Source organism: Bactrocera tryoni, chromosome 3 (assembly GCF_016617805.1).
Source record: "Bactrocera tryoni isolate S06 chromosome 3, CSIRO_BtryS06_freeze2, whole genome shotgun sequence".
NCBI classification, from domain to species: domain Eukaryota; kingdom Metazoa; phylum Arthropoda; class Insecta; order Diptera; family Tephritidae; genus Bactrocera; species Bactrocera tryoni.
Genome location: NC_052501.1, coordinates 48,653,247 through 48,677,225, shown reverse-complemented (window position 1 = coordinate 48,677,225; position 23,979 = coordinate 48,653,247). Strand labels below are relative to the sequence as shown.

At 36.5% G+C, this 23,979-nt stretch overlaps 1 pseudogene; it reads left to right on the top strand.

Moving 5' to 3' along the window:
- The first annotated feature begins 1,922 nt into the window (after positions 1-1,922).
- Positions 1,923-23,477, top strand: LOC120770643 (annotated as a pseudogene).
- Positions 23,478-23,979: the final 502 nt, after the last annotated feature.

Below are 23,979 nucleotides of genomic sequence, written 5' to 3'. Positions count from 1 at the left end.
TCGAAACTTGCTAAATTCCAAAAATAATCAAAATTAGCTTTCCTGTCTTCATATCCGATCCCATTTAAACACTTTTTGGAACAAAGACAATCTATATTTTCGAAAAGTTTAGCCCTCACGGGCTTAGAATTTTTTGTTTCATATTCCTCTCCACGATTTCTCTTCATTTTTCTTATATTTTGGGCATAATTCTGTTGATTGCGTGTCCTCTTTCTTGATTTCATTTTGCTTTCTTCCATTTGTAAGGGTTCCGAATTCACTTTTAAACTATGAGCTGATTCATCAGAAGACGATATCATTCTTATTCGTTTCCATTTCTTGGGAGCATTACTTATATTTGTTCGCCGTAAAATGTCTACAATTAACTTTAAATAGTAGGTTTTTACATTAAAAGTATTACTTCATCATACCTGAATCACTATCTGAAGACATGACAAAATTACTTTGTGAACATACTGACTTATACCACTATCAAAACAAACAATATCTGTATTTCAGTTAACAACTGAAAAATAAACACATTTTAAAGAGTTAATTTGCATGGCATGCTGCTAATCTCTTCAGATTATGTTATTTTATTAAGATTTGATAAGTAATAGCTGATAAAGTAGATTTTTTTAAATTTTTGACTTATACCACTTTCAAAATCAAGGGCTCATATATGTTACTACGAAATTAAATGTATAATTAAAATTTTTTATATAAACATTTGTATTTAAAACATATTGTTATATTGTATATTATTTTTGATCTCATGGGAGACCAAAAATATAAGTCAAATTATGGTTTCGTTATCAAATTTGCTTAATATTTACCGAAATAGATTGCAAATAAAATGTATTTAACAAAAAAAAATAAAATAAAAAAAAAAATATATATATACAACAACGTTACCACTTTTAACCATTGCTACAGAATCAAATTCATCTCTGGTTTGCACCAGATTTGGGAAACGTAGCCAGACAAAAACATACAGAACGTGGGAAACTGAAGAACTGACTAAAGGCGAGCACATATGAAATAACCAAACAGATTCGGCAGTTTTGAATATAAAACTAATAGTACGCTTATTAAACTCTTCCAAAGACAGCAAAGATTTTTAGCTAACAAAAGGGTTCACTAATGTCCAATATTTATGTATATATACTTAAAATTTATCAGATAAGAACTCCGTAAACTCAGTCCGAAGTAATATCTTCAAATATGAGGAAATAATAAGCAACGTCATCCCACTGCACAACAAAGACAGAGACGAAGACAACAAAGGCTTGAGAGGCTTGGAACATGTAGTTGACAGGAATCTCAAAAAAAGTCTGTTAAACCATTTCTTTAACGGGAAACCGTTCTAATCTACAAAAGTATAAACTAAAAATTTTCAGACTTAGTATGCACTGTATTGAGCCAACGGTAATGGGTTCTCATTCATTAAATTCTTCAGTTTGGTGATTTCAATATTTTACAAAAGGAGACTCTCGAAAACAGATTATTCGAAAACATATCCAACTTCAGTTCGATCCGCATTACAGGTGACTTAGATTATATCTTCCGCAGTTCATAAGTTATTAATCATTGTAGTTATACCTTTAAGTCTAAACTATATTTTGAGAGAAACGCGCTGTCATTAGATCTTTAGATCCATTAACTAAAGATCACTTAAAAGTAACTTCACCTTAAATTGAAAAAATCATTGTCGAAATTAAAGTTAACTTAAATGCAGCCGATTGAATTTAAAACACCCGCGGAGGTGTCAATAAAAGAGCTGCAAATAACTCGCGTACTAATTAATTCATTACCATAAAGGCAATTCATCAAAGCGATAAATTAATGTTCAATGAATATAGTGAAACAGCATGTTGCCACATGCCACAGCATGCTGCATGCAACAAGGGTCGCATAAATTCATAAATTCTTATGTGTACATGATGTATGGCGATGTTGGCGAGATGCTGGTAAAATCAATGAAGGACGACAAACAAAATATGCGCCGAATAGATATGGGAGTGAGCAAGGTGCAGAGACGGGACGAAACAGTCAAGGTATGAAGCAAGAGCGGAGGCAACGTCGGTATGGTGCTGCTTAATGAAAATCTAATTGCCAACGGTGAACACTCGCCGCTCGGAGGCAAAAAAAAAAACGCAAAAGGTTCAGAGACGCGAGAAAAGCTAGAGAGAAATGTTGCTGGTATGGTGAGGAAGAGGAATCGAAGACCATTGTTAGCGTCTGTGAACAGCTGACTGCAGCCGCAATGCACATAGAGCGCGTAAAGACAGAGTCGAAAGGAATGGTAGTGTGATATTAAGTCTTTGGCGAAAGCGGTAATAAATTAAGAGACTATAAAACCCAGCGTTGTCATGGAAACTCATTGGCACACAGTGAGGGAAGAAGCAAATTAAACGGATAGTGCAAAAATTCAGTGCAAGGATAAAATATTGCTATATTTATAAATCACTGCAAGGCTCGTTTGCCGGCTGTAGATCTTTGTTCCAGAGTAATATTCATCGAGACTACCAAAATACGATTTGTTTTGGATTTTTATACCGTTCAGAATCAAAATGATTTTTTAGGTTTCAAAACTTATGCCCGGTTTAACAGTCCATACTTATGTTGTACTTAAGATAAAACAGGAAAATATTGTTTTACAGTTCATACTTATGTAATGCTTAAGTACTGAAAAGGGGAGACTTAAGCAGTGCTTAAATAACAGCTGATTTTTGTTTTGAATTTGCTTTGAATTTTCAGCGACATCTTTCGTAGCGTAGGGCAAGTGTCCGTTCGTTTGCACTCAATAACAGCTTATACTTTTCCTTCAGTTCCCATAGGTGCTCCGACTCGCTAGTGATGAAATTTGGGGTTCTTTTGTTGTTTTCCTCAATTTTTGATATAATTTTCCTCGCAAATTTATGCATTGTCTGTTATAATTTAAATATTTCAAACATATTTTTATGAATGACATTTGTAAAACATATGTTGCCCATAACGTTGCCATATATCATAATAAAATTGTATAGAAATTGAGCATTGACTGTGAAACGCAAACGACCACTCAGTTTGCAACAATACTTAGCTAAGATTTTATTTAGGTACAACTTAAGTATGGACTGTGAAACCGGGCATTAGTATATTTTTTATGGAAAAATTGAAACGATGCCGAAAGATCGACTTTTTCAAAGCACACAATTTTTTGACAGTTGACAATTTTTAAAAAATTACATCTGCCTACTTGTGAGCCGTCTTTTTACTAATCCGCTTGATTTTAGTTTGCTTTATTTAAGAATTTTTTTACGAAAACGAAGATGGACTAATCAAACTAACCGGAGTATTGCGAGATCAGAGGCGAACTTTATGTTTTCGAAGCTGGGCAGATTTCGAGTGGATCGGATCAGTGAGTCTGCAAAATATGAAAGTTTATAAAGATCAGTACATATCGATGACAGAGATAAACTAAATTATAAATTAATGACATCTGTGCTCGCTGACAGTTCCTTCAAGATTTACAGGTTCCATTTCACGGTTTCAATGCAATATATATGTAGTCTCAGAAAATCAGAGGCGAACTTAACGTCGATTTCAAGCGATGGCAGTTTATGAAACTTTCTGATTACAGAAGTGGATAAAATCAATTAAAAATTTACTACTTAATGACAGTTCATTCAATATTTACCGCTTCCAATTTCCAAGATTTCAAGGCAGCAAAACAGTCTGATGAATCCAGGAAATCGGAATCTGACCTCACTCAAACCTCAAAATAAGCAAGCTTACGAATCGATAACTGAAGACATCTATGACAAACTAGTGAGATCTATGCTTTCCGATAGTTCCTTCAGGATTTCAGGATCCAATTTCGATGATTTCAGTGACGACCGACATCTGACAGACATCCGGAAAAGAGCTTTTCTAAGTTTTTCTTAAATTACTACAGAGTTATTTTTTCATCAGTTTGTCACATCAATTCCGCTGGCTTTCGCCTCTTCAACCATGATTTAAGCTCTACTTTCTTTCCTACTTCCACATTGGCACGCAATGCATAGCCGAAATGCCTTGGAGTAATATATGTACATATGTACACGAAAATACAACAACAAAATGTGTAAGAATAAAATCTGCGTGATTCCATGATGAATTGTAAGCGGAAATGCAGCAGCTGTGCGGACTGAAAATGAGGCGATAAGCAAGAAATGGAACGACACGTGTCGAAGCAAGCATAACGCGGCGATTCTAAGCGCCGGCATGACCTCCTGTCACCACCATTTACGCTTCCTTTTATGCTTGACTGGGGCAGAGCTCACTTCATCGAATCGTCCGTTTAACGTCGTCTACCCGCTCTCCCGCTTTTCATAATCAAATATCGTTGAACGTTTCTCTAACAATGTTTTCATTATAGGTTTTTGTTTTTGTATTTGCATTTCGTTGCAACGCATTCTATGGCGCCACCACAGTACCACCGCCTCTCCTACTCATCGAAACGGGTCGAGCTATGTCTTGTATAAGTATGTACATAGATGAGTGAACTGATGAAATGACATGGCAGCAGTCTGTTGACAGCCTCAATTGAGGAAGCGCCGCTAGTCATCAAACTCCTATTGCCAAGCCGACAGTTGTTGTTGCTTTTGTCGATATTTTTTCAAGTATCACTCGCTAGAAATGAAATAGGTTGAATTAAAAAGCTTAAGCTGTTACTTCTTCCTTTATTCAGGTGAATCTTAAGACTGACTAACTCTATATTTCTTATTAGTTTACTTACTACTTATCCTAATGCGAACTGTACTAACATTCTTTGTTAGTTCGTTTCTAATATTAGGATTAACTGTTTTATCGTTCCATATTAGCTTGTTTACTTATATAGATATATTTATGTATATATATTAGAGTGATTATTTAAAATTATTTTTTCGTTTGGTACTCGGAAAAATAGGTTCCTAGACACCTCTAAGAAAGCCTCTCCAAATATGAGTTTTTAATTGTAACGGGAAGGTCCTCCTACATACAGTTTTCTATTTTTTCTTATTATCAGATAGAAAAATTTATATCTCGCTTCCAACTACTTGAAAAAATATCTTGTTCCTTAGATTTTGTAGGAAATTGAATGCTCTACAAAAAGGTCTACATGATTTTTTCGTAAACCCAAACGTTTAAAAGATATTAACAGTTAAAGTTTGATTATTTTTGGGAAAAGTTTTTATTTCTTATGAATTTTATAACTCAATGAAAAAAATTATTATGAATGATCCGAGTACCAAACGAAAAAAACAAAAATTTTTTTTTTGAATCACTCTAATATATGTATATATTATATATATATATATATGTACATATATATATTTAGTTGAGCTGGCGTTAGCATACCCGAAATACGCTCAATCTCTTATTCCGCAACTAAGCCTAATATGGAACCCAAAACTATAAGTGCGCTAAATCATTTTCCACCGAATTTATGACGAAATTTAACAAAAACAAATTAGCGGTATCTGAGGGGAAATGATAACGGTTATTTTCCACGCATTTAAAGAGGCGACAGAAGCAGTATTGATCTACTAATAACAAATTCATGAAAATATCGCTCTCTTAAAAGTAACGGTAATATTTCTAATTATGAATGCAAGCACGCTAAATCTATCTCCATAGCTGTATACTTGAAGGTCTAAACACTAATTTAATTCATAACTATCGTTTAATAAGATAGCTCCCAACTAGTTGCATAAAGACTAGTTCGCAGTATAACCAACACATTAACAAATTATTCATGGCCTAATAATTAATTTATTTTCAACATATTTGAATATAATATTTTATAGACCAGTTCACAACTAGTTACGTAAGGTCTAGTTTACAAAATATGCAATAAAATAATAAAATTCTTATGACTAGAAGTCTAAAAACTGTTTTTTTTATACTCTCGCAACAAAGTTGCTAAGAAGAGTATAATAGTTTTGTTCACATAACGGTTGTTTGTAAGTCCTAAAACTAAAAGAGTCAGATATAGGGTTATATATACCAAAGTGATCAGGGTGACGAGTAGAGTTGAAATCCGGATGTCTGTCTGTCCGTCCGTCCGTCTGTCCGTCCGTCCGTGCAAGCTGTAACTTGAGTAAAAATTGAGATATCAAGATGAAACTTGGTACACGTATTTCTTGGCTCTATGAGAAGGTTAAGTTCGAAGATGGGAAAAATCGGCCCACTGCCACGCCCACAAAATGGCGGAAACCGAAAACCTATAAAATGTCATAACTAAGTAATAAATAAAGATATTAAAGTGAAATTTGGCACAAAGGATCGCATTAGAATGGGGCATGTTTAGACGTAATTTTTTTGGAAAAGTGGGCAAAAACCATATTTTAGGAACTACTATACCGATTTCAATGAAAATCGGTATATAATATTTTATTAACACCCTGATAACATGTACGAAATATGGATGAAATCGGTTCACAACCACGCCTTCTTCCGATATAAAGCTATTTTGAGTTCCATCTTATGCCTTCTCTGTATAATATATACATTAGGAACCAATGATGATAGCGGAATAAAACTTTACACAAATACGGTATTTGAAAAATATGTAAATGACTGATAATGAAATCTCGATTATCACTTTATCGTGCGAGAGTATCAAATGTTCGGTGACACCCGAACTTAGCCCTTCCTTACTTGTTTTAAATAGTTATTCTATTCATAATATTAAAATTAGTTTATTTTCAACTTAAATACAACTAGTGTTTTATTTACCAGTTCACAACTATTTACTGAGAAGTCCGATTCACACTAGCTTTCACATTAACAAATTTTAATTTTAATTTAATTCTACCTAATTTACACAATCAATTTTAATTATAAATGTTTGTAAGCCGCTTCCAGTAACAGTGTTTTTCAACGAGAGGTCAAAGTTCAATCATTATCTTAAAGTTAATGATTAGCAAAATCAATTTAATTGCTCTTCTTCCTTTATATTCTCATTTGGCAAATGCAACATTTCGCACTAATTTGCGATAATTAAACGCTTTATTTTGCGGTAAGTATAACCAGCAAAGACCCAAAAGCTTTAGCAAAATATCCAAAGCTTTAATGGAAGCTTTCGAAAAATATGATGTGTTTTTTTTTAGTTTTTTAAATGTTTCAGAAAATTTTCAAAAAATTTGTTAAAGCTTTCACTGAAGATTTTTCAAAATCATTTTAAAAGCAACCTCTAAATATTTTGTTATAACAATTTTAACAAAAGCCTTTAAAATGGACAATTTTTTAATCGATATTAACACAAAAGCTATCACTCTTGGAAATGCTTTCAAAGAGCTAGCCGTTTCCAAAAACCTTAGCAAAACGCTTTGAACAATATTTCTCAAAAACATGATATAAAAATTTTAAAAAAATTTAAAAAAATTTTCAAACAGCGTTAAAAACATTTCCAAAACCTTTTCACAAAAGCATTCGAAGATCCTTCCTAAAGACTTGCACAAGATTCCACGGTATCTATGGTAACTTTCCAAACAGTTTTCAGAAAAGTGTCCAAGTATTAAAAATAAAAGTTTTCTCCAAAAGTCACAAAAATCTGTCACACGTCTTTCACAAACTCTTCCAATAGCTTATTGAAACTCAGCTTATTAAAACTCAGAAATTGAAATAAAAATAAAAAAATAAAAAGAAAAAGAAAATGACTCGCCTAGAGTTTCTTAGAAATCTTCCCGAAAATGTTGATTGTTTTCCGTTAATATATTGCTTTAAGTTTAACAATGACAACTTCTCCAGTTTCTTCTCTTATTGCCACCAAACCGATATTTAATGACAACATTGAAGTAGGAAGTCCGGCTTCAGCAATAATAAAAGTGCCTTCATTATAGCAACTGCTGACGTTGCAAACTATAATTGCTGGGCAACTAAATTCAGCAACTAACAGCTATTTTATTAGCCGGCAGGTTACAGGTCAAAGCCTTCTACGCCAAGCGTTCTTTACAACTCGTCCTTATTATTCCAAAACTTCGCACCAGTTCGTGTAGCTTCTTTAGCCATTTAAAGTTTCAAGGACTGCCGACAGTCGGTGCCATAAAAATGTGAGTGTTGTAAAGCGAAATTTATGTCTTAGCGACATTTGAATGAATACTAACAAACACACACACGGTATTTTATGTATAGGTGTATAGATAAACGTCCGCTACCACTTTTAGTGATGAAATTTATAACCCAAAACCTAAACGCCTCTGTGTAGTCCGCTATTCCAGTATATAATATAGCTGAGGATTAAGCGACGAAAAGTATGCTGCACCATGCATCAGCGGAGTAGTTTCAGTGAGCCAGCACGTGCTTATTGCAATAAAATTATGTTAAAGTTTAATTACGACAAAGGCAACAACAAAAACTAAACTGGAAATATGCGTACAAAAAGTTGTTACCCTCTAACCGAAGCGAGCGTTTGCAATTTTTCAGCTTACTCGCCCAGCTTTATTATACATCTTTTGGCAGTAATTAATTTTTTTCTGTTTTAACTACATATTACAGCTATATTACTTTTATTGCTATGGGTATATGCGAACAGAGTGTAATTCTTGTGTGAACATATGTATATATACTATTCATACATAACATTTCACTCGAATAGTAATTCTCTCGCTGTTATTCGTTGTCATTAATTTTATTTCTCTCCACATACGCCTCCCGTGCTGCGACTTTATTAAGTCTACTTTGCCGCCTTTCAGTCCTCACTTTGTTTTTAAGTGACTTGCAAGTATTCCCACTTTCAATAAGATACTCCCGTTTCCTCAGCAATCTACCCTTCTTCTATGCCTAGGCTGCTGGCTGCCACACAATTAAAATATCGCTGTTTTATAATGACAGCCATGAAATTAAATATGTTATAGTGTCACATTAATAAATTTATTCAACTGCACTTTAACCAGTGGAAAAAAAACACAAACAAAAAAGCGGCACAGCTTTATTGCGTCAGAGATAACATGCAGGCGGCGCGTAGCTCGTCGTACTTTGTGTTTAAGCAAAAAACAAATTATTAATTATTCTGTTTGTAATAAATGTCTGCCATATTATAAGGAAAATAACAGACTGAAAGTTTATTATATACATTTTTTTAATTTTTAAAGAACTTCTGCCTTTTAGTTATCATGCATTGTATCAGTGGCGAACGCAGGAAAAAAATTTGGGGGGGGTTTTAGGTAAAAAGACAATGTTTCATTTTATTCACAAATTGAAGTCTAATCTTCTTTTATTTTGGGCCATAACATTTAAAATCTCTTTCTCCGTCACGTCTATATCTCTATGGATATCAAGCCTGCGAAGTGAGGAAAACGAGCGTTCACTTGAAGCGACAGATATAGGGATTGTTGCTCCAATCTTTGAAAAACGATGCACTAAAAAAGTTTTGGATCTCTTTGTTTGATTTAACCAGTTCCTGAAATAATATTCAAAATTTTAGTTAGAAAATATAATCTGAAGAAATGATGTTTAACCTTTTCCACATTCTAAATTCAGCAAATGAAAAACAAATAATAAGTAAAGTTGTGTATCTAATTCAGACCAGTTTTTTCTGGTTGTTTTTATTAAAAATATAGACATTTTAGTTAAGACACTCAAGTATTTTTTTGCAAATAGCATAATTTTTTTTAATTTAAATTTATTTCACAACAGTTTGCTCATGGAACGAAAACTGAAAGTCATAATAAATGAGTTTTTATTTTTCCTGTATTATGATTAACAATAAACTCTAAAAAAAATAATAGAAACCTTATTGCTGACTTTTCAGTTCAGAACTAATTTTCAAAAGAAGTCCATTTTCGACTCACAATTCCCCTTAAATCTAAAAAAATTCAGTTCAGCAGCCACAGAGTTATAAGGCAAGCTCATTACTTTGAAGCAAATTAAAAAAATGTCTCTGTCCAGTTTATATTTTTCTGGGTTTTTTAATTGGCCTACATTCCCACAACTTTTTAATACTATCCAGATACAATAGGTTTGTTTTTAGTTTAACATTTTCATAGTTTCAAAAAATTAAATTCTATCAGCAGAAAAGTATCAAATCACAAAATTTAGAAAAAAAAGTATCAAAAAAGATACAATTGTATCAAAACGGCAACGCTGTTAGTGACTAATGTATTCATTTATTTTACATATTCATACATCGTCGGCAGAAAGATTGCTTTGAAAACAACAAATTACAATTTTTCAAATGACTATGTAGAATTAAATTATATTATTTAAAAATTCAATTATGTACTTTGGGGGGGGGGGGGGGTTAACACCCCAAAACCCCCCCCCTGCGTTCGCCCCTGCATTGTATAATTATGTGAAAGAAATTTTTGTTTTTTCGTAATCTGGATTAAATATTCAGCGCAATTTTCAATCCCTCAAACTGTTTCTAAACCCAATAAAAAAGTAGTTCCATACTGGTCATAGGAGTTGGAGAGCTTAAGAAATCTAAAACAGCATAACTGGAGACAATACAAGCGTTCCAGAACAGAAGCCAACCTAATTTTATACAAGAAAGCAAATGCAATTTTTCATAAAAAAACTAAAGAAGCAAAACGAATGTGCATCGAGCAACTTACCACAGAAATAAATCCCAGTTCTAATCCTAAAAAGATTTGGTCGGAAATTAAAATGCTAACTGGCTCACCTCCCAAGTCAATATAAACTTCTGACGCATACGATATGATAAAAAACTTGCCTCCACCGCTTAAATTACGATTAATCAATCTGTACAATCAAATTTTAACGAGAAGAATTTATCCACAAAACTGGAAAATTGCAACAATTGTTCCCATACCAAAGTCTACTAACCCGTCCTCAGAAATTCTAAATTATAGACCTTTTTCACTTATATGTGGCATGAGTAAGTTAATAGAAAAAATCGTCTCAAAACGAATTATGTGGTATACTTCCAAACATAGTTTAATAAGTCCACATCAGTTCGCTTTCACAGAGGGGCAAGGAACTTCCGAGGCGCTCCTTCTTTTTGAAAGTTCCGTCTCACATGGTTTGTCTTCTCGCAATCATATTTCTACGCTCTAAATTTTGAAAAGGCTTTTGATCGTGTCGGAGCTCACATAGTTCTATGACAATTACAAAGAAAAATGGAAGTTTGGTAATAAAATATACCATTTTATAAAGTCTTTTCTCACTAACCGTAAATTCGACGTAAAAGTAAATAATGTTTTTCCCAGTTTACATAACCAACAATATGGAATCCCACAAGGATCCCCTCTTTCCGTAATGCTATTTGCTATTTAATGAATTCAGCCACATAATTAGCAGACATAAGAACATTTCCCACATTATTAATGCAGATGACGTTTTGCTCTATTCTACAATAAGTAATCTAAACACTGTTAAAAATAAATTTTTAACAAGTAAGGAAGGGCTAAGTTCGGGTGTCACCGACCATTTTATACTCTCTCATGATAAAGTGATAATCGAGATTTCATTATCAGTCATTTACATATTTTTATACTCTCGCAACAAAGTTGCTAAGGAGAGTATTATAGTTTTGTTCATATAACGGTTGTTTGTAAGTCCTAAAACTAAAAGAGTCAGATATTGGGTTATATATACCAAAGTGATCAGGGTGACGAGTAGAGTTGAAATCCAGATGTCTGTCTGTCCGTCCGTCTGTCTGTCCGTGCAAGCTGTAACTTGAGTAAAAATTTAGATATCATGATGAGACTTGGTACACGTATTTCTTGGGGTTAAATTCGCCACTCCCACAAAATGGCGAAAACCTAAAACCTATAAAGTGTCATAACTAAGCCATTAATAAAGATATTAAAGTGAAATTTGGTACAAAGGATCGCATTAGGGAGGGGCATATTTGGACGCAATTTTTTTGGGAAAGTGGGCGTGGCCCCGCCCCCTGCTAAGTTTTATGTACATATCTCGGAAACTACTATAGCTATATCAACCAAACTCTATAGAGTCGTTTCCTTCAGGCATTTCCATATACGGTTCAAAAATAGAAGAAATCGGATAATAACCACGCCCACCTCCCATACAAAGGTTATGTTGAAAATCACTAAAAGTGCGTTAACCGACTAACAAACAACGTCAGAAACACTAAATTTTATGGAAGAAATGGCAGAAGGAAGCTGCACCCAGGCTTTTTTAAAAATTTAAAATGTAATTCTAAACAAGCTCACCATTAATAAATCAGACTACATTCTCCCAAAGCTGGACTTCAATAGACACTTCCAGGTAAGGATACCATCTAGACGAGAATGGAGAAGAGGCTCAATAGAAGAGGAGGATACCATCTCAGTCTATACCGACCGGTCCAAAATGGACTGCGGAGTAGGCACGGGGGTATTCTAGCTCTATTAGAAAACCATGGGAATATAAATAAAGCAACTATATTTGCGGATAGCCAGGCGGCACTCCTGGCCTTGTCTTCACCCATGACAAATTCCAGTACAGTTCACAACTGCAAGAGAGCACTAAGTTCAATAAAAGACAAGCTCCAACTAAACTTAATCTGGATTCCCGGCCACAGGAACATTTTCGGTAACGAAAAAGCAGACGAGTTGGCAAAGGCAAAGTCCGCTAGGATCAATCAAAAGAGAGATCAATAGACAATTTCAACAAATTGCAAATAACAGATGGAAAAACATCACAAAATGCGTCATAACTAAACAATTACGGCCAACATATGACAGGAAAAGAACCAACGACTTACTAAATAGGTCAAGGAAAAGTATTTACAGAGTAACAGCTACCACAACAGGGCACTGGCCATTTGGGGAACACGCATCCAAAATGGGTATGCCCTACAACGACATCTGCCGTGGCTGCGGAGTAGCAGGGAACAAAGAAACAATCTTCCACTTTCTCTGCGAATGCCCAGCTCTAGCACAGATCCGACACAAAACACTTGGAATCCATCTAGTACCAAACCTTGAATGGATTTCCACTAAAAGCATATCAGACATAAGAAGTTTCATTGAAACCTGAAAATGGTTTGAGAGAGAAGGTGAAACGTAATGGCAGATACAGGAGGTTCTACGAACAGCGCATCAAAATGGCACATCAAGTGTTAATTGAGCCCGATAGGGCTGCACTCCTACCTACCTACCTACCTACAGCTTGCACGGACGGACGAACAGACAGACATCCGGATTTAAACTCTACTCGTCACCCTGATCACTTTGGTATATATAACCCTATATCTGACTCTTTTAGTTTTAGGACTTACAAACAACCGATATGTGAACAAAACTATAATACTCTCCTTAGCAACTTTGTTGCGAGAGTATAAAAATACTAACCGATTCTGTCGCTTAATAAGTGCAAATATTTTCATATATGCCGCAAACATAAATGTACGGATTTAAACTTAGTTCATAATAATATTAATATATTCAAATTACTTTCGACAAACGTTAAACTTTTAAAAAGCACTATCTTAGATTAAAACAAGTAAAGAAGGGCTAAGTTCGGGTGTCACCGAACATTTTATGCTCTCGCATCATAGAGTGATAATCGAGATTTTATTATCCGTTATTTACATATTTTTCAAATACCGTATTTGTGTAAAGTTTTATTCCGCTATCATCATTCGTTCCTAATGTATCTATATATGTATATAAAAGAAAGTGACGTTAGTTACTACGCTAATTGGAGAACGCCTGGACCGATTTCGGTGATTACCACCAATTAGGACAGGTCTCCGCCCAAACAAGGAGAATACTTAAGAAAATTCTGAAAAATTTTCCGAAAAAAAAAATTATGAAGAAAATAAATTTTCAAATACGATTTTAAAAAGGAAATAAAAACGAACATGATTTTAAATGTTGGCGCATAACTCAAAAACTCTTAGACCAATTTTGCCAATACTTTTTTTGAAGTGTTCGTTGAGGCTCAAGGATGGTTTTTATGGCGAAAAAAATTCGAATAATTGCCGGAAAACCCCTAAAAAGAGCCCTTTTCTTTTTCCCATACAAACGAATGAATGGTGTTAGTAACGCTAATGCTGGAGAACAGCTGAACCAATCTTGATGAAATTTTCAGAGGTTGTTCGCTGTGGATCGAGGAAAGTTTAGAAATAAAAAAACGGTATGCTTTTCGTGAGGAAAAGTCGGAAAGTTGGACAATTCCAAAAAAATTACTTTTTTTCATACAAAATTTTTTTTTTCAACTTCTGTCCTTTTGTTTTTCAATTGTCAAATTTGTCGTTTGCTTTCTTTATTCCGGTTATTCAAGAAAAAAAAATTATTGAAATTTATTCCGTGAAAACGTTATGTGTGTTTCACACAAAGTGCTCAATTACAGATTGAAATTTGTTACGATGCCACGAAGAGGTCGCGTTCGTTTTGGCATCAACATAAGTATGTATATTGACAGCCCATGGCACATGACTGAGTATTCCCAGGATGCGATGACATAGGAATGAAATTATGGATCGCGGGCAATCAGCAAGCGATCGTCACGATATCAGAGGACAACTTTTCAAACAACAGTTGCGATGTTTTGTAAACTTTATCTTAAAGCAATGTATATATGGTGCTGTTAGATGATGGATGTACTCTGTTGAGAGGTTTGCCGCACGCACATATTCTTCTTTGGATGGTGGATGGTGGTTACACCAAATCAAATTGATGAAATCACTTCTGCGGAAATTTCTGATCCAGAGATATGAGCAGAATTATACAAACCCAGTATGGTTCATGTACCTTACGAACATCACAATACCACTTCGGTTTGTATGTCTGACAATAAATGTACGCTTTTCTTTCGGAAACACAAACTAGAAATGATGGATATCCAATGTATCAGCGTCGCTCACCAGATGACAATGGCAGAACATTTAGCATTCAATTTAGAGGCGTGAATATCGAAGTTAACAACACATCGAAGTCGACAACATATGGATCGTACCATAGTCGCCACTGTGGTCTAATTCACATTCAAAAGTCAAGTCAATGTTGCGTATTGAAGGAAGGTCGGTTACTGACCTTGAACGATACGGTCGATATGTGAACTGCAATAAAGCGCTTTGTATGATATTTACTTTTGCGATTCATAAACGTTTTCCGACTGTTGTGCGTCTCGCAGTTAATTTGGAGAATGACCAAATAGTCTATTTCAACACAGAGAATGCAGTACAGACAGAGAAAACACCCCCAGCAACAAAATTAACATTTACGTGTTTTTTCTAAACTTTCGTCAGTGAACCGTTTGCGAGAACTTGCTCTGTTCGGAAATATCTTGATATTATACATACAATTACAATTGCTGGAACATGATAATCACTGGAATGAAGTTCGCACACTTTTCGCGATGATCAGCCATCAAGTTAGCGTCAATTATGGAATACGAACAAAAATGACATTGCCGAAGACATTTTACATCGTATTCGCTAAGAATTGGAAATGGGTAAATTCCGGTTGATACTTCCGGTGGTTTGATATCAATTCCATCTTCCCTTTACCAATTCACCAAAGATGAACTCATCACGAATATTGGACAAATTATCGTAACTACAATTCCTTAAGTGCACGCGCAATGTTAGCTGCCAAAAATACCGATGTTTTTGACTTAAACTGGAAGATTCAAAGTCAAATTCCGGAAGACTTGCGCTCATACAAATTGATCGATCGTGAAATTTCTAAATTCTTTGAATAGGCTTGGTATGCCACCGCATCATTTGCGTCTCAAAGTTGGATCTGTCGTTATTATATTCCACAATCTTCAGGCGCCTAATGGAACCTGACTGATTGTGACGCAGCTATCGAATACAAAGGGGCAGAATGCTTGATTCTACGAATTCATCTGAGTTCTAACGATTTGCCATTTCAATTCAAACGTATTCAGTTTTCGGTGAAAATTGCATTTGAGACACAAGAATAGTCGCATAGTGTATGGTATACATTTGGAAATGCTATGTTTTTCACACGGCCAGATATACGTGGCCTGCTCACGAGTTAGAAAACCATCTTTTCTACACACCGGAACAGAAACCAAAAAATGTTGTTTATCAAGCTGCGATACATTGAAAAAAAGTGAAATGATAAATTCAACTTTTTCATTTCTAAACACATAATTTCACGCAGGACAACGACTGCAGATTATACAGAAAAGGCATCAGATGGAATTCAAAATAGCGTTATATTGGAAGAAGGCGTGGTTGTGAACTGATTTCACCCATATTTTGAACATGTCATCAGGGTGTTAAGAAAATATTATATACCGAATTTCATTGAAATCGGTAGAGTAGTTCCAGAGATATGGTTTTTGGTCTATAAGTGGGCGACGCCACGCCCGTTTTCAATTGAAAAAAAGCCTGGGTGCAGCTTCCTTCTGCCATTTCCTCCGTAAAATTTACGGTTTTCGCCATTTTGTGGGCGTGGCAGTGGGCCGATTTTGCCCATCTTCGAACTTAACCTTCTCATGGAGCCAGGAAATACGTGTACCAAGTTTCATCATGATATCTCAATTTTTACTCAAGTTACAGCTTGCACGGACGGACGGACAGACATCCGGATTTCAACTCTACTCGTCACCCTGATCACTTTGGTATATATAACCCTATATCTGACTCTTTTAGTTTTAGGACTTACAAACAACCGTTATATGAACAAAACTATAACACTCTCCTTAGCAACTTTGTTGCGAGAGTATAAAAAACAGGAGGTGTCACATACTACAATTTTCTTAAGGAAACGTAACAAGAGAAAAACCTTGCAACTGAACAAGTGAAATACCATACCACTCAGCTGAAGCAGTGAAAAAGCAGGCAAATATATATAAATAATATTTTTTAAAATGACAATGCGGAGCAATGAAATTCTCGCAGCTCAATGTTTATTTTTGTTTGTTATATGTGATTTCTTACGCCTGTACTTTAGTGTTTTATAGGGAAAAGCGTGACAGTACCAGTCGTGTCATGCAATGCGAAAATTTTAATCAAATCCATTGGGAATTTCAATTATTTGTGCCACATAATGTTTCATATATGTACTGCTAAATCTAGATTTATTGTGTACACAGGGGAGAATAAGAAAATGTTTGGCGAAGTTTGGCATACAAAGAAATTATGAAATACAGGGAAATTTAAAGTTTAACAGCAGCCAGCTGTAGAAGAACATATGGTCTAATATTGGCGTATTGCGCTGGAGTGAATGTGTCGGAGAGTGTCCGAGTAACGTGCAAGCCTTGCGATGGGGCATAAGGAGAGGCGGAGGGCTTGCAGTATAGAAAGTGTAAAAGCTAATTAACACAGAAGTTTCACCAAACGGCAATCAGGCTAATGAATGATGATTAGGAAATAGCGTTGGTAGGCACACGCAGAGCCGGGAATATGCGTAAAGCGGTGGGGGCAAGTGTTGGCTTGACGTTTGCTCGCTTGATGGCGCACAGAATGCGCTTAAGTTGTATGCTGTTTGATGTAATGAAACATATTTAATTTAAGACGCAAAAATAATTTCACAAGGGTAATAAATTATTTAAAAAAAAAAGCTTTAAAAAAACTTTAAAAAAACTATTTATACCTCTCCCCAAAAAATAAGGTGACATTGTATTTATTTTGAAAATTCTTTATTTATTCTTCCAAATCAATTTCATCCCCTTCAAAGTAATCCCCTCCCGATGCAATGCACCTATGCCAACGGATTTTCCAATCTTCGAAACACTGGTTGTAGTCACTTTCCGGGATGGCCTTCAGTTCCGTCTTCGCTGCGGCTTGAATCTCCTCTATCGTATAAAAACGGTGTCCCCGGAGCGGTCTTTTGAGCTTGGTGAACAGCTAGAAGTCGCACGGCGCCAGATCAGGTGAATACGGTGGTTGCGGAACGATATGGGTTGAGTTTTTGGCGACATGATCACGAATTACGAGGGCAGTATGGGATGGTACATTATCGTGGTGTAAAAACCAAGAATTGTCTTTCCACAATTCCGACGTTTTTAGGCGGATAGCGTTACGCAGACGACGCATAACGTTCAAATAATATTCCTTGTTGACTGTTTGACCGGTTGGAAGGAATTCATAATGCACAACACCACGATAATCGAAGAAAACAGTCAACATGACCTTGATTTTTGAGCGACTTTGGCGCGATTTTTTTGGTCTCGGCTCTCTTTGGCACGATATTAATTCAAATGTCACCTTATTTTTTGGGCACAGGTATTTTATTGCAGAAAAAATTATGACCCTTGGGAAAAATATTTGGAAATAAGTTTCAACATAAATATGTTGTGTTTAAAAATAAAAACAATTTTAAAAGTAAAAATATTAAAGAAAAAAGATATGTCGAAAACAAAATATTTTTTTGATACAAATCATTTTTTTACCAAAAAATACTCTTCTGCCTGTGAAGTTCACAGGACATTTCTCCTAACATAAGAAAGAACAAAAATGCCTTTAGCTTAATTTTGTTCGGTCAGTTTGGCAGCTATATGCTATAGTTGTCCGATGTGAACAATTTTTTCAGAGATAGTAAACATGTTTTTCATACGTGAACTTTCATGGATCCATAAGATCCGAGGAATCAAGACCAACAAAATCCCAGAACAACTGGCGGCCAGGAAACTCAGAGCAAACAAATCGCCTGGAACAGATGAAATACCAGCAGAGTTACTAAAGGTAATACCGGTCTTACAGCAGGCGTATTCCCAGAAACAAAAGCAGACATATTTCTTCTTTTAAGGCGTGCTTGATCGCCGGAATGTACCAAAGCATTAGACAAAGGATTTGGCTGATCTCGGAGTTTAGCAATATATTTTAATCCGCTGTCTTCTACTTCTTTCTTTACCATAGAAACAAGAAGGTCACTATGGATATTTTCATTACGCATTCATTACGCAGGTGAGGAAAGTTCTCTGATTGCAATTTACTTGGGAGTGGCCAGAATCGATTATTTTACATAGGGCTCAAGCAGCTCACGACTTCCGTTCTTTGACCAAGTATCCTCTGGGTAGCCTAAGAACATCAGTTTGAAAGCGAGCTAACGTGAGAAGGCGAAAACATCCCAAAGGGAATGTGCGCTGGGCTTGGAATCCGCCACGCAAAAAAACTCCCCCAATGAAAATTAGCAATCAGCTTCGGATGAGAGACCCCCCTTTGATGACGACCATGGCAAACGAAATAAGGACTACGAATTGAGGGCATGCACCTGGAATGTACGGTCCCTTAATTGGGAAGGTGCCGCTGCCCAGCTGGTTGATGTCCTCGTGAAACTAAAGGCTGACATCACTGCCGTCCAAGAAATGCGATGGACGGGACAAGGACAGAGACGAGTAGGTCCTTGTGGCATTTACTACAGTGGCCATATAAAGGAGCGCAAGTTTGGTGTGGGATTCGTGGTGGGAGAGAGACTTCGTCGCTGAGGCTGATCGACTTCGCCGGTGCCTGAAATATAGTTATCTGTGGTACTAGATTCCAGCACAAGAAAATACATCAAGCTACCTGGCTGTCTCCGGATCGAAAAACCACCAACCAGATCAATCATGTTCTGATAGACGGAAGACACGTCTCCAGTGTCCTAGACGTGCGTACGCTCAGAGGTGCTAACATCGACTCGCACCATTATCTTGTTGCAGTCAAGATTCACACCCGCCTCTGTGCAGCAAAAAGCGCAAGCCAACAAACAGAAAGAAGGAGTTGCAATCACAACAGGCAGCCGAACGAGTTTCTACTCGACTTGCACTCCTGCTCTCTGAGAGCACTCACCAACAACTCGGTATAAGGGAACTGTGCGACGGTATTTCAAACTCCTTATGTACAGCTGCTTCCGAATCCATTGGTCTTCGGAAAATGCAAAAGAACAGCTGGTACGACGAGGAGTGCCGTGTCGCAGCGGAGAGAAAACAGGCTGCCTACCTCGCAACGTTACGATCGACCACAACACGTGCAGGTTGGGATAGATACCGAGAGTTGAAGAGGGAAGCGAGATGCATTTGCAGAGAGAAAAAGAAAGAGGCCGAAATGCGGGAGTATAAAGAGCTTGATAAGCTGGCCGACAGGGGTAATGCTCGAAAATTCTACGAAACAATCTAGTGACCGATGCCCAGAGCATACTAAAGTTATTGAGTGCACACTTCTCCACCCTGCTGAATGGCTGAGAAAGTACAACACCAGGAGATATCAAACCCGATTCCCCAATCAATGACGATGGAGCAGACGTTCCATTGGCCGACCATGAAGAGCAATTACCCCTCTGAAGAACAACAAAGAAGCCGTTCAAAAACGGAGGCGAAGAACTGATAAGGAGCATGCATCAGCTTCTTTGTAAAATATGGTCGGACGAAAACATGTCCAACGATTGGAATTTAAGTGTGCTATGCCCAATCCATAAAACGGGAGACCCCCCAAAATCTGCGCCAACTACCGTGGAATAAGTCTCCTCAGCATCGCTTATAAGGTTCCATCGAGCGTATTGTGTGAAAGATTAAAGCCCACCGATAACAAACTGATTGGACCTTATCATGCGCCAAATCTTGAAAGGAGAATCGACACACACCTCTTCGTCGATTTCTAAGCTGCTTTCGACAGCACGAAAAGGAGCTGCTTTTATGCCGCGATGTCTGAATTTGGTATCCCCGCAAAACTAATACGGCTGCGTAAACTGACGTTGAGCAACACGAAAAGCTCCGTGAGAATCGGGAAGGATCTCTCCTAGCCGTTGGATACCAAACGAGGTTTCAGACAAGGCGATTCCATATCGTGTGACTTTTTCAATCTGCTGCTGCATAAACATCACCAACAATGTCAGCCTCGAAATCCAACGCAGGATAACTCTTGCCAACAGGTGCTACTTCGGACTGAGTAGGCAATTGAGAAGTAAAGCCCTCTCTCGGTGAACAAAAACCAATCTCTATAAGTCACTCATAATTGCCGTCCTTCTTTTTAGTGCAGCGGCTTGGACGATGACAACAACGACGTTGCAAGTTTTCGAGTGAAAAGTTCTGCGAAAGATTTATGGTCCATTGCGCATTGGCCACGGCGAATATCGCATTCGGTGGAACGATGAGCTGTATGAGATATATGACGACATTGACATAAGTAGTTCAGCGAATTAAAAGACATGTTGTCCGAAAGGACGAAAACACTCCAGCTTTGAAAGTATTTGACGCAGTACCCGCCGGGGGAAGCACTCCGTTGGAAGGACCAAGTGGAGAAGGACCTGGCTTCGAACAGTACTTCAACTCGCCCTTTTTTGTTGTTGTTGCTTATTGCGTATCTATTTCTTTGACCATTTTTGTTTTAAAGTATGCAAGTGCAGCGTGCAAGTTCCAGCTTTAACCGCAACGCGCACGTATTCTGTACGCATATTGATTCTATTTAGAAGTTGCCACAAGCCAACTACACCTTCACCATACGCCAACTCCGACACTGGCAGCACAAACACTCCAGCTTGTCAGCGACAATGCAACCCTGTTGTTAAGCACAGCAACATATTTTGGGACAAGGAGCCAGATATCAGGAGAACAATTGCTTGTTTGGCAGCTTCTCCTCGTGATTGATCGGCACTACACTTCAATTGTCTATGTTTATGAGTATGTGTGTATGTGTCGTGTAGCTAAGTACATGGCGGTTGTTGAAATCAATTAAATTTTCAATTTTATTGAGTGAGAACTGAATTCGAAAGTAGCTTCAATCAAATTAGTATGCGGAGAACAATCAAGTCTCTGCTTAGCCATTGAGTGCTGACTAAATGCACTGCATTGTTTAATAACTATGGAAATTTGATTAAAAACAAGAAAAAACGATTTTATTCATTAAGTTTGTATGGCCACTATATGCTATATTGATCTGATCGAAGCAGTTTCGACTGCTGTTTTTAAAGACAATTTATATTAAGAAAATTTATAGATTGACTTTTTATTATAATACAACAAATTTGAGAGATCGCTATTTGGCACATATGATATAGAGATCTGATAAGGGCGATAAACGAGCAGCTTCGATCGCAAATTGAAAAAACAGTTCGCGTAAATAAGCAGAGAGAGAAACTTCTCGGCAAACTTAATGCAAACTTAATGTAACTCCTAATCAGGATATTACTATTGAATTTTGATTTTATTAATTTTTTTAGTAACTAATCTTATTTCAGTGTTATTATGATTACAGATGTCGGTTTTTATTGCTGATTATGGAATCATGACTTTGACTTCTGACTAGTGACTATTGAATGAACTATAAAAATTGGACTATAGAATTAAGACTAAAGAAGACAGATTATTTAGTAGTAATTAAGCTTTATTGGATTGGGACTAATGATAATTGAATTAGGACAACAAGACTTATCTTTTATTACATACATTTCTGATATCCTGATTTTTGACCAATGATTATTGAATTAAGACAAGATGGTATTAAACATGCAAGTTTTTTTAACTAATGATTATTGAGTTAGGACTACATACCGCATATTTTAATATAACTCCATTTTTTTTTTTTTTTTTTTTTGAGTTAGCTATGGTACTGTATTGAGGAAAATGTGTTCTATTTAATGCAATAACGTGGCAGCTTCTAGTTCCCATAGCAACCTCATAAAAAGCAGAAATTACTAGTGCAGTGAATGCTGCCGCCTATTCGTTGACAGCACAAGCGGTATAATTGACAAATTCACCGTTCGTGCAGTGAATTTCATGGGAGAAAGACTTATTCTCAGTGTTTTTTTGTAATAATTTCTTTAGATGGACTCAGGTGAAGGTAACGGTAGTGAAATTAAGAATTAACTGTTAAGCTGAAAATGGCAAAATTTCTTCACTCGTTTGTTGTTGTTGTAAAACCCAATTTGGTGCTTAATCGAAAATGCTAATTCATGTCGTAATGTTTATACTTTCTCAAATAATTGAACGTAAACTTTGGTTTCAGCCGTTGATGATCCCGGTTCCATAGAGGACAATGAAGCAGCTGCTGATGTGGAAGGGAGACCCAGTACTCATGAAAGTGGTGAAGCAGAGGAAAATGCAGAAGGAAGGCCCAAGAGAGCCCGGAAAAGGCAGAGAAAGGAATGGAAGCGAGAAGAAAGGAAAAGGAAGCGAAATTCGGGAGACTCTTACGTCACTAGAAAGGGAAAGCCAATTCCAGAGAAGCAATTTAGCAATCTCGATTGCAAATGCACCAAAAAGTGTTTTAACAAAATAACAGAAGAAGAACGAAAAAAATATTCGAAGCATTTTGGAAAATAGGGTCAACCAAAAAAACCAATATTACCGGTACGTCGTCGGCCAACCACCGCTGAGAAGAATCGAACAAGTTCAATTGGTTCTATCATAATGTTGCTGGGGAAACCAAACAGGTTTCCAAGAGGTACTTCTTAGAAACATTGCAAATCTCAAAAGGAAGAATGACGCGAGCTTTGGAGAAGGTCAAAATGGGCTATCCTCCAGGGGACGATAAACGGGGTAAGAAGGTGCCTGGTAACAAAACCTCCGATGAACAAATGGCACAAGTAAGAGCCCATATTTCAGCTTTTCCTATGAAAGCCAAGGGATCTCAGCTACACAAGAAAACACAACTGTTAGGGTGCATATATAGGGATGAAGAACTTTAGGGTGCATATATATCGAAGAACTTTTAATAACGTTTTAGTTCAATCTGCAATTTCACGACTTCACATAAAGACGCTTGCGTCAATTGTGATATTTTTTCTAATAAAGTAAAATACTCAACAGATGAAGAAGAAAAGAGAAAGCTCAAGCAGGACCATGAACTTCATTTACGGAAGGCAGAACAAGCTCGCGATTTCATGAAGGCGGATGCTGAAAAAAGTGCTAACAATGACAGCTACTATGCATTCTCTTTTGATTTGGAGAAGTTGTTAATAAAAAGGTTCTAATATGCGGGAATATACACCCGTCTTACAATTATTTTTTTCATGTTGCCTGTATTTTGCTTTTTTGTATTTTGCCTGTTTTTAAATACAGGACTTTTTGATTTTGGCCGAGCTCTTTCATCCTGCTCGAAGGACCAAAAAAATGTTTGAACTCAACAAAGATTATTTCACTTATTCCTTACCTCTGGTGGGGGGAAATGAAAACGTCTTTCGTCGAGTG